At 34.3% G+C, this 19,370-nt stretch overlaps 1 protein-coding gene across 2 annotated transcripts in view; it reads left to right on the forward strand.

Annotated features, from left to right (window-relative positions):
• Nucleotides 1–8,118: 8,118 nt before the first annotated feature.
• The window catches only part of LOC126846101 (potassium voltage-gated channel protein eag), a 92,400-nt gene continuing 81,148 nt past the window's right edge, over nt 8,119–19,370 (forward strand). For both annotated transcript variants that reach the window (XM_050585233.1, XM_050585236.1), the window contains exon 1: nt 8,119–8,635. The gene's annotated coding sequence lies outside the window, so the exon portion shown is untranslated. The remainder of the gene's footprint in view (nt 8,636–19,370) is intronic.

Here is a 19,370-nt window from a genome sequence, read left to right on the forward strand (position 1 = left end):
TCGCTTCGACTTATACACTATTTAATTACATTAATGAATAAATGGCTCTGTACCCAGCTGGTCTTATTGATATAGATTTATTAACTTAAGTGCTGAACAATTTTCAAACAATAATATTGATTATTGATATTATGTACGGCATGAGAACAGACCCACCATTGGTGTGACAATTAGAAACTTTGATCACTTACCAACGCGTTGCCCATCTATGCATTATGCTATTACAGCAAACTACCCGACTGACATACTAAACTTCATTATGACACTTTCTCAGGTAAAACATGAACTTAATTTTCAATATAAACAGATTAAATAAAATTTATTAAAATTTAAGTTAATTCAATGTAAATAATATTGACAATTCTGGAAGTAGTAGTTTTTTCGATGAATTGCGTCAATCAAACCTTCATTTGAGAGTTATCATTCCAGGCTTAATTATTATTTCTAAAGACTTGTGACCACTTTATGCTTCGACCCCACCGTGTTGGCTTTTGTTTATTTCAATATTATTCAGACACAAAAAAATATATATGAATCACCCAAACCATGAATACAAATTATAATGTAGAAAAATTGTTACATACAAATTTCAAGAGTACTTATAGTATCTTTTACGGTATATAAAGTATTTCAGTAGTTTAAAAAAACGTGGTTTTTGAAATGTAATTTCTAACGAATTGAATTTATGCTAAAATTCGGTATTTAACATCACTTTGCCCCACGGCCATAACGGTACTAACGGACAGAACTTTTTCACTAAACCAGACACGAAAATCCCATTATCGAGGTTCGTTTAGAGCTATACAGCATTATTTTTGTTTACCACCGCGAAGGCATATAATAAAGTAATTTATTGATATTGATGCTTTCCATATGCGCATGAACTGGTACAGACCTCAAGAGATTTTCGGTATACGGTCAGCAAATACACGATTGTGAATTGCGACAATGCAGGCATTGAATTAGATCCCGCAATGTATGCACAGCAAGATCCTATTGACAATGGTCGTGGGGGTTGGCGGTAATAATTTGAAAGCTTTGTTAAATCTGCGCCTCGGAGAATGCTTTTAAATGTTCTACTAGCGTTAAAAATAATACTCAATACAACGATAGTACATTTCGCGACACTCAAAATTTTAATTTTCCACACACAGTCTAAACAGGTAAGATTTTTTTCATCTTTGGCCTTGAAAACTTTTTTATACATTTTTTTTTTTAGAAATAAATCTCAATAAATATATCATTTTTAGATGTTTTTCAAAGTTATATTTTGATCTTTTTATTATTAAAAAAAAAAAGCGATGCAATGTCAGAAAAAATGTTCTCTTTCTTAAACTACAAAAGATGGGAACTTTTTTTGTGTCCTCTCTCTCTGAGATTCGTTTTAAGATTTAATGGTCTGAAAATATTTAAGCAAAATGCATTTCGTTTATTGTAATACATATAAGAAACAAAATAAAAACTCTATTTTTTTTAGTATTAAAAAACGCAATTGGAATAGTTTTAATTGTAAAAATAAAAATAAATCACTTCAAGTATGAATGTTTTAAAAAGCATGTATAACAAGAATTATAAATTGTAGTTAATTACTATAAAATTATTTTTAGAAGGTCAGACTGAACATATTATTGCAATTAATGTAATTTAATTTATCTAATAGTAATTATGTCTTATACTAGTCTAGTATATTCTAATACTAGTTTCTTTAGTTACGATGCATAAGATCAATAGTAAACTGTAAATAATTTTAATTAAGTGATATTAAGTATTTTGTTGACGATAAAAATACAAAAATATTTCTCGCTGCAAACAAAATTAAAGCAAGGTGAAACAATAGCACTTTAGATGTAAGCCCATCACAGCCAGAGACAACGAGCACCCACTTAACCAAGTGAGAGCAATAACAATATAATATAATCACTAACATTATTAACTATACTAATATTATACACTATTAAAAACTCATGTTTATAAAAAGAATACTATCTCATCAACGGGACGAAAAATAAAATAAAAATCAACCGTCTTATGTCTACCTAAGCTATCTTCACTAATATAATATTCATTTCTCGGCTACACGAATAAAAATAAAATTGTGAATATGTTTTTGTCCTTAGAATACGATTCTGTGCTTTTTTCTAAAGGAAATATTCCTCTCCTACCTCTCCTCTGATCCCTCCATCACAACCCTAATATTTTATAACTGATCCCTTAACAGTAGCCTTTATCCTGCTGTCTCTTGTCACAAAGCCTCACATTCCCTCTTCCTCTCCTTACCATTCTTCTGCACCCCTTACTTTTTATATTCATCCTCTCCCGTGACCACAATGATGATCCTGGTGGCACGATGACGCTAATTCGAAACACCCAGCCCAAAAACATATTCCTGTTAACATGTTTCAAATAAAGTATTTTAACAACATTAATACGTCCGAATATTTTGCAACGACAACTAAAATTATTAATATTTATTTTTATTAAATTCTGAATACGAGTTTAATGTAAAATGTGACATGCATATTCCACGCCAAAATATCGTTTCAACTATATTGTTGATCCTTTCTGCATTTGACACGAGCAAAATGATTCAGTTGCAGATGTCATAAATGTAGCTCTTTGATGTGCAAAATGTAATACGGTTTTGATTTGAGTGATACGGAAAAAGCTTTTTATTAAGGGGCAAAATATATTTCACATAATTTGATCTAGGAGCTATTTTAAATAAATCAACTTGTATAAAGGTAATACTAACTTTTTCTAGCCACTTAACTTTTTATTATCATTTATTTTCATCCGAGTTGTGGCGATAATTTAATAGAAAATTATTATTATAGAAGTCACTTTTCAGCGTATCTATTGAATCAATTTTGTTTTTCTATGGAGGCTCCCAGGTCATTTTTTAGCTAAGTAGAATAGTAGTTAAATTTATTGGAAAACCTATAAAAAAATATAAATGCTTATAACTCAATTTTAAAAATAAAAAAATCGGCCTTTTAGCAATCATAGAGGACCTTATAACCTTTTATAAGTTATAAAGGAGTCTTATACCATCCTTATAACTGAGACCATTTTTAAGAAATTAATTTGGCTGACCCTAAGACGTAACTTTGCGTTTTATTTTTAATTTCAATAAAATTCGGCCCTTTCTGTTTCCCTTATTAATTATAAGCTTCAAAGATCAATTATTTATTCTATATAAAAATGTGTATGTAGTATAAGAAATAAAATAATATCATTACTATGAGTTGTCAAGCTAGTTCAAACTAATGAAAACAAAAAGTCTAAAATTTTATTCTTAGCTTTTTTAATTTAATTTGCTTAAATTAAAAGCTAATAGGTTATTTTATAATTATTATGTACTTTTGGTATAGGTTTTATTGAATTCAATCTAACTGGTTACATGGTATTTTGTACTATGCGAGCAAACCTTTATATTGACATATATTTATTTTCTGTGTGAAGCTGAGAAGGTATTGATTTTACAATAATGTGTTTTTTATTTTTGTGACTGCCTACACAATAATTTATCCTGGAACTATTCGACCGATTTACTCCAATAGCATAGCAATGAATCAGAAATCATAACTAGGAAATTTGTATAAGTTAAAAACGTTTAGTGGTTAAACTTCATTTTCAAAACGAAAAACATCGAAAATTCGCAAATTGTTCTGTACTTGAAATGTTAACAACAAATACATAGCTATTTTTTTTCTCCCATATACCCTATACCATTTGTATAATTTGTTAAAAGCAGGGGGGGAGAAGTAGGCAAATTTACACAGGGGGGACAAAATAATCCTTTTTGTTTAGTTTTTGGTAACTTGTTAATTTCTTGTTAAAACAGTATGAAATAGTGAGGGATGTAAATTATAAAACATGTTAATATATTTTTTGTCATAGAACCACTTCTTAATTTTCGCCTGGTTGTACTAATTAGGCTACAAATAAAATATAAATACAAAGGAGGGGGGGGCAGATTCTGTGCCCGCCCTCTGGATACGCGCTTGATACTAAATATTTACATACCTTGTCGTTTACTTATTCATGTGTAATGTGTTTAATGTATATGCAAACAACGCAACACCGATGTATTATATGTACGGCTTGTACTATATATTCTTACGAGGAAACTAATCTCATAACTTGATGATTTGTCGTGTGACAAGCTTTGCATAATACTGGATGATAAAGGAAATGCGTGATAATAATTTCAAATGGGTAATAATAATCACCTACAATCTGTTATGCTTACGGTAAATGAAAAAAACAAATAATAATTAACGGCAACGAAAACAACAATTTGTCCAAACGAAAACGTGTCCTGCGAAAAATTAATTCGTTGTTATCGTTTTGTTGTTTCAAATACATTTTTTTATGTTGTCAAAAAAAACTGTCCTCTGTAATACATGCACATTAATGTTATATATTTAAAAAAATTTTAAATAATAAATATGTACCTAATTAACCTCAAAATGATCATTTGCATACATTTCATGTCTCTATTGGAATACGACCTAACTGTTTTATACACGGTAATGCAAGTTCGATAATAATGATCATTTATTGGCTCATAAACGTTAAAATGGGAAATTATCACTCAATGCCCAATGGTGTGAAATAACAATACACCGACCGAGTTCTATAATGTGTATAGTTTTACGGCAGCTCTAAACTCACACTCATATACTATCAATGTATATTCTGGTCATGGTATATATTCTATACCATGACAGTAGTATTCAAAAGTGATATTGTTCTGTCACGATGAATATATGCACTCAAGTATACTAGGGATGTTGAAAACTCGGCGGTGGCTTAAGTTTTAAGTACTGTCGCGGTATTGACGTCAACACAACACGATTTTGTCGTAAACCGCGTTGGGAAATACTGGCGACGCTCATAAAAACAACGGTTATGTCCTCTTGTGCCCTAACGGTGGTGTATTTGTTTTGCGACGGCCAAGTACAAATGTGTCACCGTCAAGTGGTGGTCTGTTTCGGGCGAGGTGGCGGCGCTGTGACGGCAAAGGAGACCACTTTAACGGTATTCCGCAGTCCGATAGAAAACAAAGAACACCTGCTAGCTTTTCAATGACTTTGGCGAAACGAAGTGGAAAACTCGACCGTGGTAATTATTTTTTCAAAACAAAACACGTCTGCGAACAAACAACGAAAATGTACCTACTCGGAAATTTCATTTTGGCGCACCGACCAACAGCATGATTCCAATTTCCAAGTACACATTTAATAGACGAGATCCGGTAGCGTTGGAGTTGTAGAAAACAAAACTTCCAAGCAATTCTGTAAGACCATGCGCGAAAGAGGTCGTAGCATCTGTACTAAAAAAAAAAAATCTATACAATTACACGATTAATTATATAAATTATAGGTCATCCTAATTTTTTTATAAAAATTTAGCGTTCCTGCGTGCTGGTCAATGAACGATCGAATGGTAAACACAAAAACAGTACGATAAACGGTCGTGCACCAAAATAATTCTCTATATGATATTTTAACTGATCTATAGGCTAGCACGTCCGCTCGCGGGTCGACCGGAAAACATAGTATACATGGCACACGCCAACTGGGTCCAACCGTAAAACAATAGTAATGATAATAATAATAATGTAGCATTGTACACTATAATATAACGGTCTGTGTACCGTCGCTGGTGGGACTTGGGGTGCGTTAAGCCAGTGGATGCGCCGTTGTCTTAACGACTGCGACGTCAAGATAGGTACCGGTATTTATACGTACGTAGTATATAATAAATATGATTATACAGGATCACTTGGAACGTGGTCCACATATTATTTTAGACATCCGATTTTTGTGAACGAGTACAAACCTATTTCTGAGTTCCGTCATTGAGGATGACCCTACGTATTAGGTAGGTTTCTTTTTAAAAAAGTTGAGCGAAGGAATTTCTTCACAAAAATAAATTAACTAATAATATCTCATCTGTAATAAAAGAGTATTGGCATGCACACGACGGTAGTTGTTAATTAAGTAATAGTAGTTATTAATTGTTTATCACAGCGACAATATTTAACTTTTTTCCTTATAAAACATTCCATTGCTTTACTATTTTACAGTTTTACAAAAATACATATATATGGTTGTTCCTTGATTATTTTTCTATTGTAGTATAACCTCATTCAGGTTTCTTCGCTGGTTTTGTTTTTTAATTTCGTTTTACCATGCACTTCGGTGAGTTTTTTTTTTTAGTTTTATGGTTGTCTTATGGTGTATACAACGATTGAATTCAACACAACTAGTGACATATAATATCTAATTATGTCAATTGGTAAACTGTTATTTGTTTTTCAAAGCAATGCATAGTATAGACATAATTTGTAGTTTCCTATCTGATTTTGTTTACATACAAACTAATAGAATATTGAAAAATTTGTATTTTCAAAGGTGTTATTCCACGATTTTCTATAGACTGAGATGACGTTTTAATAAATGCATACTTTAGTTTGAGTTTTACAGTACGATTTTCCGAAAATCTAAACTTTACCGAACTGCTTAATAAGCGAGGTAGGTAGAAATGATGTTGAACGTTATTAAACGATAGTTTCCATCGACCGAGGAGAAACCAATTAACTACTAAAGTCGGTACCAATTTTCGGAATTTCCTCGGTGATTATTTTAATGATTCAACGTACACATAGTGTATCATATTACATTGTCGTTTAGGAGGCAAACAATATAAAACCTGTAAATGGCAAAATAACTAGATGGGACCACTCTGGTAACTCATTTAACCCGCCCCTATAATACTTGAGATCAGTAAAGGCGCTCATGGATCATCAGTTTGCTGTAAATAACTCATTCACAAAATGTATTTTTTTTAAACAGGTAAAATTAAAATTTCTGAAACGACTCGAGTCTGACCACTACTTACACAGAAAAAGCACAAGTCAGCGACTATCAGACAAATAGATGGAGTTTATCACTGAACGAGATAAGAGTGGGGAGACTATCTGACAGTATTTGGAATTCCAAAAATGAGCCCAAAAGTTCCATCCTTGAGATTGAGAGTTAACCACGAGCAACCTGTGGTTATAATTTTACGCCATTTTTCTATCTCATAAAAAAATTAGTCTTTAACCAACATTAACATGTGTGTTAACCACATTAGAATTTTTTTAAATAAAAAATAATTTATTTAATAATAATTTAAAAAAAAAAACAACCAACAAGTACTCAATATAGGATTTAGGTACCTAGGTATCATAATTGTATTATATTTAGAAGATACCGAGAACTTATTAAAGAGTACATAGTATAGGCAATTTTCACTTTTTAGTAAAATCTTATCTTAAAGCTTAGACTATAGTGTATATATTTTGAACACAATAATGATGATGTTTATTGGTTTTTTTCAGACTATCGCTGTAAAATCTTACAAGATTCTCCAATTGCAAATATTTGACAGCTAAAACTAGATAATAATTATGTACATAGAGAGTCCTGACACATTTATCTACAACAATCTGGCTGTTTTTAATTCATAATATTTACTTTCGATAACCTGTCAGATTTACTTCCGTTACGGTTTCTCTACTGTACTCCTAGCCAAAACACCAAAGCGCGCGTAAAGATGTCTGATTATTGTTCTGTACGACTATTATTGTACTTGTAAATTTTGATATAATCATATTTTATTAATAAAGGCTACAAAATTGTTTTAAAAAAATTGTATCTGCAATTTTCAAAGCGTCTAAACTTCCCTAGTAGTTCTATGTGCACCCACGGCCAAGGTGACATTTTTCCAATTTTCCAAAAAAAAAAAACCGTTTTTTTCCAAATTAAATTTTTTTTCTCTCTATACCGTCCAGGTGTAAGCGACAACGGCGATAATAATTTTATACGATAATATTATAATATCGTATGTATGTATATATATAATATATTATTATAATACCGCAACGGGACGTGTAGTGTTTTGTTTGTGTGTGTGTGTGTGTGCGCGCTTGCGGACACCCCTTGGCCGCGGTTTGGCGAGGCGGGCCACCGTACACTGGAGCGGAGACCGCGCCAGCGCCGACCGTGTGGACCGCCGTCGCGCATGACTCGGCCGCCGACTGCCATCGCCGGCACCGCATCGCAGGGTCTACCGACGCAGCGCTCACACGGCCCTCGTACGTGAACACTTATACACACCAACGTACACTGCACGCACTCATATTAACCGACGCCGTTTCCGCGGATCGCCAAAGTCGTTTAAAGTGTAATAATAATAAAAAATTTTTTTTAAAAAATTCAATTTTTCCGCCGCTCGTCCTTTCGTCGGGTTTTTCCGTTGATGAGAAGTTGGAAAAAAAAAAAAAAAATCAAATAGTTTTTTTTTTTTTTTTATAAATTTCCTATTTCCGTTTTCGACCGGTACCAGTGCGCCGCCGGGTAAGGTTCGCCAAGTGTTGCGGTCGTACGATTAGCGGTAACACGATATACCCGTCGGTATATTACAGTGTTATATAACAATTTATATATATATATAATACGCCATGGTATAAAGATTAAAATAATATTTTTACCGAGACCCGATGGACGTGCTCAGGCAGCGGCTATAACATACACGAGAACACCGGCTCGGCGTTTTTTTTTTTTTTTTTTTAACTTAACGGGTGAGTACGTACCGGACGATAATAGTGTGAATTTTTTTCCACCACAATTAGGTAAAAATATCGAATTTATTCCAATATATGGAGCGTAAAAGGCGGTGCACTAGGTATAATTTCGACAATCATCTAATGTCGCGGTACACGTGTGTGTGTATAAAAGTAACGTTCGCATAACACTGTTGGGCTCAGCTGAACTTGAGAGTAATAATAATATTGTAAGACGCAGGTTACTTACAAGGAAACGGTCCCTTTTTTTATTAAAATATTTTCTTTATTTACAACCTGTAAAAAATATGTATAATCAGCAAGTCTGATGACAAAGATACAATGACAATAATGTATGAATAGGAAGGCTCTCAGCAGTGCCACCTGACCAGAATAAATCGGAAACGGTATCTACGGTTGAAAAATATTGAAAATTCCGACGGCCATTCGAGTTAATGTACTAACATTTTTCAATTTCGCTTCGCCCACGTTGTTGATGTTTTTGAACTCCGCTATCAATTTCTTCCCAACCAATAATACCTATCTCAGGCCAGTGTTGGCCACTACTACAGTTATTATTGTATCGTTATTAACGTTATAAATTTGCTCCAAAATAACATTGGTCCATCACTTTATGGAAAACTTTGCGACGTGGGCGCACGCGCTTACAATAGGTAATGACTTTCGGTGAAATTGGTGGAAAACCCGTTGTGACCGCTATTATAGACAACCCAAGCTTTCGGCTACACAGATTGCGGTCGATCCGTCAACTCGACCGGTAGACAAATGTAATTGTATGTATATATATATTGTGTTTATTATTAAACGATCGGGTCGTATCTCTGAAATGTCCTTCTCGTCGTTATATTGACCCGCGATTGTGCCTCTTCAGCGTTACATTTAAAAATACCAACCTTTCTTTCTCGAGCAAACATTATTGCACACAGTCCGACGTGAGCAAACTAGTAGCTATCCAGATAATTTATCATCGATACAAATTTCAATAAGCGTCAATCATATTATTATGATTGGTTATCTGGAACTGTTAATGTAACCAAAAACACTGCTGTTTTTTTTTTGTTGTGAAATCCATATATTATGCTAAATGTATTTTTCTTTATCTTTTAACAATTCGTGTCAGTTTTAAGCTGCATTGAGTGGAGTACAGCTAAGACTTGGGATCCCTTAGAAAAAAACTCAATTTTTTTTTACGAATACAGCTATATTGCCTGTATTGACATTAGCCGTAGAGGAGCATTAACATTCAATTCTTTGACAATTTATAAATGACAAGTGAAGTAAAAGATATCACAACTCGTCGTTAAAATATACTGTTTGTGCGATTAAATATACAAAACTTGAGCCTTCCCTCTTCATAAAAAAAAAATCATTGTGGTTATGCTCGTCTTTGCATAAAACTAATGTTATTTCTTTGACTTATAGTCGTTGTTTAGTTTGTATACATTTAAGGAAATACGGGAATTCTATGTTATATTTTGTATTATTTTAAGTCGATTTATCCGTTATTCTTTACTAAAAGCCAACATTATATTATCTTGAGATGTTTTGATTAGTCATGATTATAATATTATTTTTATGACGTTTTGTTTTAGTGTAATGCATTTCCTAGAAAACTTTTTGTTTTCACAACCCACCTTGTCTACAAAATAATTTGGTGTCTCATCCCATCTGATCTTATAATTATTGTATTGTATGGGGGAGGAGGTTAACTATGTTATACAGTTATTGGAACAAAAGTTTACATGGTGAGATTGAGGATCGCTGTAGAATGTCGGTTATCATACCATGTTTCGACTTAAAAAAATATGTCAAGTTTACGACCTATTATAGTATTTTGTCAGGGGGGGGGGAGGGGAATTTCTTGAGTCACGATTGACTACGAGCTAACTCGTCGACTCTGCGGCGGTTTTGCCGCTACTATCGTATCGGCTTTTTGATATTAATATAATTTATATAGATAATATTTTATATGGTATGGTGTTATGTTGGGGTAAACCGGGACGGTTTGATTGCCGCGGTCGACGGCGATAAATGTAAATTAGTTGGCCGGTAATGTATTTACCGAACCCTCTTCGCCGACCCGGCCGAGAATTTTAACCTAGAAGTTTGCAGACTAGTTTTTGAGGGGAAAAAAATACACATACACACACACACTAGTCGTTTAGGGTCGGTAATAAGGACACACGGCCCGTTTTTATAAGGTGTCCGAGCGAAACAAAAAGCCACTGTGTGCATGTCACGCGGTCGTAGTCGGAGGCGGTTAAGCGAATCGATTGGAGCCGAGTCAAACGCGATCACGCGATATGCACGTACCACCTTAGCCTTAGATATACCTATATAATATGTACAGCTGGTCGGTGGTCGTTGCTATAAGATTTACGACTTTCACGGGTCCACGGCGACGCATAGAAATGACCAATTATTAGTATTATTATCAAAGTACACGTAGACTTGTGCTGTGTTGACCGCCCGGTGTGTTTCCCTTTATCTGGATCCCTTTATCGAGTCCGTCCGGCTAGGGTTTAACCGAAGTCTTGGAACGCACCCCCAAAAACCCTAAGAACAGGGTTGAGAGACGCTGACTTTTGCTTTTCAAAATGTCCCATCTCGTTCACGGTTGAAAACGTTTGGATTTGTATTATTATAACAGCTCGAATTACTACTAATTAAACCCACTTAGGGTTTTACTATTGAAATTGATAAATATAAATTAATGTTTTTTTCTAAATTAAGACTAAAAATTAAACTAGTTAATACTTCATATTTTTAATTGAAGAAGGTTTTCCTCCTATTTTTTTGCTTGAGTGGATAGTAATATTTTAGTTTTACTTTTAAGGCTGTAGTTTAGAAATATTATTGGAAACGATTAATTGCATTAACAGTTTACGGAGATATACACATTATTTTTTGTGCTTACTAAGGATAAATTGTTTTTTGTTTATGCAGAAGTATTTATTAAAAATACTTTTAAAAAAACTCGAATTGTTTATTTATTTTTATTACCTTTTTTCGGAACAATAATTATAACGGCTCAATAATTACAAGCTTAAAACTAAGAACGGGAATTATGAACTAATTATTAATACCATGATTAAATATTTTTGAGTCCAAACATTTATTTTTTTAGGCCTGAATTAATAAATAAATAATAACACAAATGAAAAGACATAATATTATTGTTCAAAGAAAATAATTTCTTTTAATACAACCAAGACTTGTACATCTAATACAATTATTTGACCAATTGTGGATCGAACATTGTTAAAAACAACTTTTTAAACTGCTGAGAAATACGGCGCATATATTTAAATATATAATACAGGGGGTCCCAAAACGATTTATCCGATTTCAGTAGACTATGAATCCATATTTTTGTGGTCAACGAACCGCCAACCATCTAAAGAGAAAATCCTCAATTTTTTTTCGATTTTCGGTCAAGTTAGGTCAAGTGCACCGGAGTCTAGTGACATTTTTGGTTACAGCCTGGGATTTTTTTCTGCAAGGTTACATAAAAGACGCTGTGCCGAGAGATCTTGGTGAAATAAAAAATTGCATTACAGTCGCCATCAAATTGATTAGGTACGGCCGACTTGCTTCATCAACAGGTTTATGAAGAATTCGACGGGACGCTTAGATGTGCGCCAAGCAAGGGAGGGGAGGGGTGGGGGTAACGTCGACTATTTGTAAGCAAAGTAATAAAAAGTTAATGTAATTGATAACTTATATGCAACTTGTAATTACTCAAATTTTGACAACAGATGAGACTCTTTGAAATCGGATGAAACTTCTTGGGACAGTTTATTGAAAGGCGGATGCGTAGTTTTCTCCGGAAAGTTTGCCTTTCTAAATTTGAAACGCTAACAGGCTCTTTGCCGTGACGCATTTTTTTCATTTGACTTTACCTCAAAGCGAGTTACACAAACAGTTTGTGTAAACTTTTTCAAACACAAACGGTTAAAATACCGCCGACGATGACAAGCCTATAAGAGCTAAGCTACAACGGTGGAATTAAGTGCCGCGTTATAAAGAGCCGTTTTTTGTTTCCTTTTGTTGTCGTTCTCGTAGGAGTCTAAGTTCGCAGTATTTCCATGCGTGATTTGCTGCTTGCAAAGTGTACAAAGACCGTGTCTGAATCAGCAGCTGCCACGTGGAGTTTACTCGTGCCCCGCGATAAACGCCAAACTTTATTATTGAAGGAATTGGAGGCTTACGCGAAATCCAAAGGCACAGACCTAAGCCGAATCCAGCAAGTTCAGCGCGATCAACGTTATAGCGTTTCAATAGAACGCCCGTTGTTTTTGGAATATTATCGCTGTGTTGTTGTTTGAGTGCACTTAACACGAAATTCGATATTTGCGCCTGTAATATTAATATAATAATAATGTATAACTGATGCGTGTGTGGTGTAGTTTCACGACTATTATACAACGTGGAGTCGTGAATAGTGCGTACAGTGGAACAACAGCTTTTAAAAACGGCACGAATGTCGATGAAAACCTAAACGAACAGGTATTATTATAACTAGGTGCACACACGGTTTGAGTGTATTTTGAAAAACCTACAATCGTCATTGTCGCTTTCCTGCAACACGAATGCACTACGTTGTGTGCGCACATTGTTATTTCTGCTCTATCGCCCCATGTGGAATACCTTCTACACTGTCTGATGGGCCTATGCCAAGTTTTTCAAACGTCCGTCTGTTTCGAGTCGCACATATCGACGCCAATGAACACTCCGGCGTACACATTAAAACAGCCGAGTTCCATTATTCACGCAGAAACCATATTATATATTGTTTTCAAACGCAAATATTATACGAAACCGACAAAGACGGTCAGTCTTTTTTTTTATCTATTTATAAAAATTGCACTTTGTTTTCTCATCGGCCGAAGACATTCAGTAATAATATCAGAACACTATGATGACAGTCTTACCGGACCTCTATTACGGGACGTAGCTTTTTCCCCTTTGATACGAAATAAATTACAAGGAATCGCGCTTAAATATTTAAACTAGGGAGGAAAAAAAGGTGACTACATGACTATGAAAATGAAGGGTCCGGAGATTATCCTCGCAGAATGGTAACATCGTTATCCCCGAGACCGGAAAATAGAAATCGACCCTTACCTCGCCGGTACGGTCGCATAAGAGACATAGTAATACGGTCGGCGTTTACTGGTGTAATTCTCCTCTCGAATCAAATGCACTCCGGCCAAGGCATAGTCCGTTTTATCAGCGAAATCAAATAAGTATTAAACTTTTTCGAGCTATTTACAAACGCCACACTCGGCCATTTCGCACACGTACTCCCAAAAGACTTCACCTAAACCAATTACCAACGTCCACATTCACCGTAGGTGTGCTATAGGGGAACGCGGTAAACTAATAATTTTATAAATCTTTCACCCAATCAATCCGGTTCCGTGAGCTACCGAAAGTTACAGTTTTAATTAACCTCAAACATTCCGGGCCTTCGAAACTCTTTGCCAAATCACCGGTCAAAACTACTACACTATAGTTAGGACTTCATTGTACAGGGATTCATTCAGCATTCTTGACAGTGTGGCAGTTTTCTCTAAAGGATCTACATTTGCGTTAAGTTCGACCCCTAAGTAAAGCCCACAGCCGAATGTGTAGTTGTTGTATACATTTGTACATTATTTCACTTATCCATATTGTTATATGACTCGGTCACTTTAGCACGGGCAAAGAGTCACGGTTGCTTATTCCCGAATCCCGATCTTAGAAAATGGATTCGCCCCTTCTCACCGAGTAACTCGAATGAAAGGACTAATATGGCAGCAATCTTTTCCTCTGATAATACAAAACTGTGTTACTCGGAAAGCAAAAAGGAATCTCTCGTCGGCATTTTCCAAAATTGATTTAGTGCTATTTTATGAATCTCGATTGGTTTTCGAACAGTTTGAGACCTGGTAATTTATTCGGAGCTGAAAAAATAACTAAGCTATTCCACTTTGATGTTTCCACTTTGCGTATGTTTTGGCGTTTATATCTCTAAATCAACTTTGCCGGCAAGAGGTCCCTTTTAGCTTTTCACCTACCACTGCACATATAATAATACAGTTAACACATGAATTCCCTAATTGATCAGTAAGAGTTCAACTTAAGAGGGCGTCGCACCGGTGATTTTCAGTGGTAAAAACATGTTTAAGCAAACTGAAAATAACTTGCTTAATTTTGGTTTTAGAGTAAAAGCATCCATTATAAAATTAAAAGAAAACAATATTCTGGCGGGCAAAACGATGCGTTTTTAAAAAAAAAAATATTTTTGGAAAGTTACAGTCATTTAAAAATGTTAAAATACTCGTTATTTCTAAACTATATATTGATCGTTATACTTAGAATAATGAAAAAAGCGCACCGTCTTGCCCTCCGAAATATTGTTTTCTTTTAATTTTATAATGGGTGCTTTTACTCTAAATCCAAAATTAAACGAGTTATTTTCAGTCTGCTTAAACAAGTTGAGATAAAAAACCATTTTTAAATCGTTTTCAAGGATGCTGTGATAGTCCAAAAAATAAATTAACCACCAAAATAGAGTCCTATAGTTATTGAACTAATAATTACACATCACAGTTTAACCTTTAAATTAAGATTTTGTAAAAAATTGCCTATACTTTACTCTTTAAAAATGGGCGGTGCGACGCCCTCTTAACGACACCAGCACAAATTCGTATTGATTAAGTAACAAACGGTTGGTGGTTATTAGACGAGTGACAAATTCTAACAAAATTAACCATATTTTGTAATTTCAAAACAAACAAATGTTCAAACAACTAGTTTTGGTAACTTCAAAAAAAAATTAACACGAGACTTGTTTTGCGCCATAACGATGCAACCGAGTGTTCTAAAACCGTTTCCACTGGTCGACCATGAAATAAAAAAATAAAACGTGCAATTTACCGCGTTAGGTTTGTTCGCCATTATTGTGCGTGTAGTTGAACGAAGAAGTGATATCCAATAGTTACCGTTGTTGTAGATAAGACTGTGTGTTTTTTTACAACGGTGTTGTACAAGATAATTTTACTCGTTAAAAAGGTCGTATCAAATGCTATAAAGAGAGTCCACTACTCTCCCGAAACCAAGGCTGTCTCTGCGTTTACGGCTTGAACGGGGTTAACAGCTTTGGCCTCTTTTAACTAAACTTCTAATACTACGGTGATGCATTTATTTTGTATCCGTACCCGCCAAATTGAACGATAAGCCGATAATTGGTATCGATTTTTGCATTTTTACGACGTTAGTAGGCCACCGCCGCGTTTATTGCAGAATTATTGTCGTGTACATAAATGGATTTAAAAGTACACTCGCGTTTGTTTTATTTCTATCACGGCTAACGTTTCGCATGTTCTACAATAAAAAAAATAAAAAAAAACGGACGAGCTATTTGCGAAAACCGTTATATTTATATAAAAAAAAAACGTAAAAATCCAAACGCTAAAAGAAAAACTCCCCGTTCGCGTTTCGGAAAATATCGCCGCTATATGTTTATAATAATATTACAAAAAGTTTAATGCAATTAGAAAACGACGCTTGGCAGACGGTCAACGACCTTGCGTTTATCATGCAAAAGATAATCGGTGTGTATATTTACCGTTTTGCACGCAATAGTTTTCTACGGGAACAAATTTACTTTTTATTTTGTACCAACGAAAACAATCAACTTGTATACATATAAATAAATAAATACTCGTATACATTCACCCGGAATGGTTTTGTACTTTTGTTTATATTAGTAGAAAATCAAACAATGAGAACTGCTGTTATGTAAGCTGTTTTGTTACAAATCCGATTTACAAACAAAAATTAATCAGATTATATTAGCGACTAACTAATGAATTTATAACAAAAAAGGGTTTACCTACCTATTGTTCATTATTTTCAATAATATTGTAGATGGAGAGATTGCAATTTCCATTTCCCCCATTAACCAACCTGCCCTGACCTACCGAGTACTAGACAAAAGCGTGCAAACAGTTTGCGATCATACACTTTAAACGAAAACTGGACTTGAAACATGTCAATAGGTCAAACCGCTTCTAAAAATAACACTTTCACAATAAAAATATACCGGCATTGTAATTATCCATCTGATGAAACAAAATAATTGTACTTTTACAATACTTTTTGTAGGTACTTCAGTTTTTTGTTTGATTCTTTGAAAAGTTTTTTTGTTCAAAACCAAAGTTGCACCTGGCGTAGCTGCGCGTTATCGATTGATTGTACTATTATTATAATGTAGTACACCCAAAGCGGTTTCAGAAAAACATTGTTTAATTTCACTCTGTACCGTCCAGTTCATTGCGGTGTAGTCTGTACATTTTAACCTTAATATACTTGCATATAGACCGGCTTAGGTATGTATAAACGTTTTTTGTTGTTGTTGTATTTTTTTTTTCAACTTAAAAGGCAGTGTATAATGTTGATAGCCGTTACAATAATAACACCACGCAGGTACTTTCAATCGAATGGGTTGTGCAATAAGTGAATCTGGCAGCCGAGCATGTCGTATCGCCAAGTATGTAAAATAACTTGCATCCGAACGGGTTGTGTGGTGTGTTTGTATTGTTTCTCGAACAACGTGTTATGCGGTAGATTTAAATACAAGTTCAATTAGTCGATAAACGCATTGGCGGCCGTTTTAGACAATCACAGACGGTATACTTAAAAAAATCAATACACTCGAATAATAATACTCACTCGTGACAGAGACAAAATGACAAATGGGTACGAGCTGTACGCAATTACCGCCGTAGTAGCAGTAAATATGCTCGTATAAATATGTGGATGCGTTTGTCCGAAATGCAAGAAAATTCGGTATTCTCAATTATCCCTTCCGGCGATGAGAGGTAGTCGTGATAGACGGTGGGGAGGGGGTGGGGGGGGGGGTTGAGAAATAATCATGTTTTCCCTGGGCAAAATTAGCCAAAACTCATTAGTCACTCCTCTCGCGTGTGTCCGGGTAAAGTATATTTTCAGATTTTATTGTTACAGTGAAACAATACAACGTCATAGCGACGCAGTGTTATAATAGTTTTTTTTTTTTTGTTAATGACTTTATTATTTTTTTTTTTTAAGCAAGCAGCAGGTGCAGCGAACATAAATTATTTATACACAAATTAATTGGCCGTTCAAAATAATTTATAGTCGCAACTAGATATTGTTCATCGTAAAAAAAAATATATAAGCTATTCAATCTTCATTCGTTGCACGGTTCAAAGGCCTCAGAATACAATTGAGTTTCCTTTAACAAAAAAATAAAAATAAAAAATGCCATTCAGAATTTTCCAGTTGTAGGTATAGGTATTAAATGACGCCGAAACGGGAATTGCATAACGGTATCTATTCCGTTTTCGCGATTGTCAGATAACTTTGTAGCAAATGTATTAAATAGAGTGACTAAAAAATAAGAGTTAATAAATGTATGACTTTAACTTGACGTTACACATTTTTTGAGTAGGGTATCTTTTGTATTTTCACCATTAGCTATAGAGATAGCAAATAGATAAGCGTAAAAAAGAAAAAGGGTTGATAGTACTGATAGCGTTGTATAAAAAGAACGTTTGAAATAATAAATACCAACTCGACTTCGCTTCTTAGTTAGAACTGTCGAGTGAATGGAACAAAGTTATGTGAGGTAGTAAATTGTTGAACATTTTTCACTCGTTACAGTTCATTTGTACGGCCCCATTAAATAAAAAAAAAAAATAACGAATCTTTATAACAAATGTAAAGAAATGTGAAGAGCATTCTTAGTTTTTCCAACAATTATTTTGTCATTGGTTTGTTTCCCTCTCGTTTATTTTACATTTTCTGTGGATGAATTTACCTTAGTTTCGTTAAAAATATTTTTAGAAAATGTATGTATTTTTACAAAAAAAAAAAATGCAATTTATCAAACAAAAATATTTAATTAACTCGGCTTGTGCAAAAATTCCTCGTTCGGTCCCTCGTACGTGCCATGGGAAAATCGAATTTATTTAAAAAAAAAAAAAATCGAAATCCGCTTTAGGACAATGTCGTTGGAATGTCGAGTGAAATGTAAATATTTACTTTTGTACCCGCCACACGTGTCGTTCAGCTTGTGCATACGGGTGCAAATATTTAACGCATATATAGACCTACCAATGTACACTGATCACCAAATCTGTTGTTTATATTTTGATAGTGGCTACTGCCACAACTACACGAGTGTTGGACGAATTGCCTGGCCTTAACTCCTTCGTGAATGAAACAGGCCGGTATGTCATAAACACAATGAAAATGTTTTGTCAACTTATAACAATACGTTCTAGTACTGTGTAAATTAACTCAGCTGTTTCAATTTAAATACTCTAACCCTACAACGTAAAAAATTTGCTTAAACGTGTTTGTATAAGTTCATTGATAATCATAGGTATAAACCTAAGTTTAGTACAGTACCTATGTATGTTTGTGGTGGGACAGCAATTATTGATTGTATAATTATTTTGATTTACATCGTAATATAAATGGGAAAATACTCTAAGGCCTGCGAGAATAATTGCAAGTTGATGTGTGTGACGTATACAGACAACAAATGCAAATATTACTTTATAGAAAGGGCTTTGTTTGCTGTGGCAAAAGTTTGATCGTTTTGAAACTCGACTCGCTGCTAACTGTTAATATATTATGTTGTTTGCAAACAATTTATTGAGTCGTGAAACTGAGTTTTAGCGCGACCTACTACGAA

Source organism: Adelges cooleyi, unplaced genomic scaffold (genome assembly GCF_023614345.1).
Source record: "Adelges cooleyi isolate 19-005CV unplaced genomic scaffold, UGA_ACOO_1.1 ACOO_flye_CR_arks_rails_tigmint_CR_PRNA_9, whole genome shotgun sequence".
In the NCBI taxonomy this organism is placed as follows: domain Eukaryota; kingdom Metazoa; phylum Arthropoda; class Insecta; order Hemiptera; family Adelgidae; genus Adelges; species Adelges cooleyi.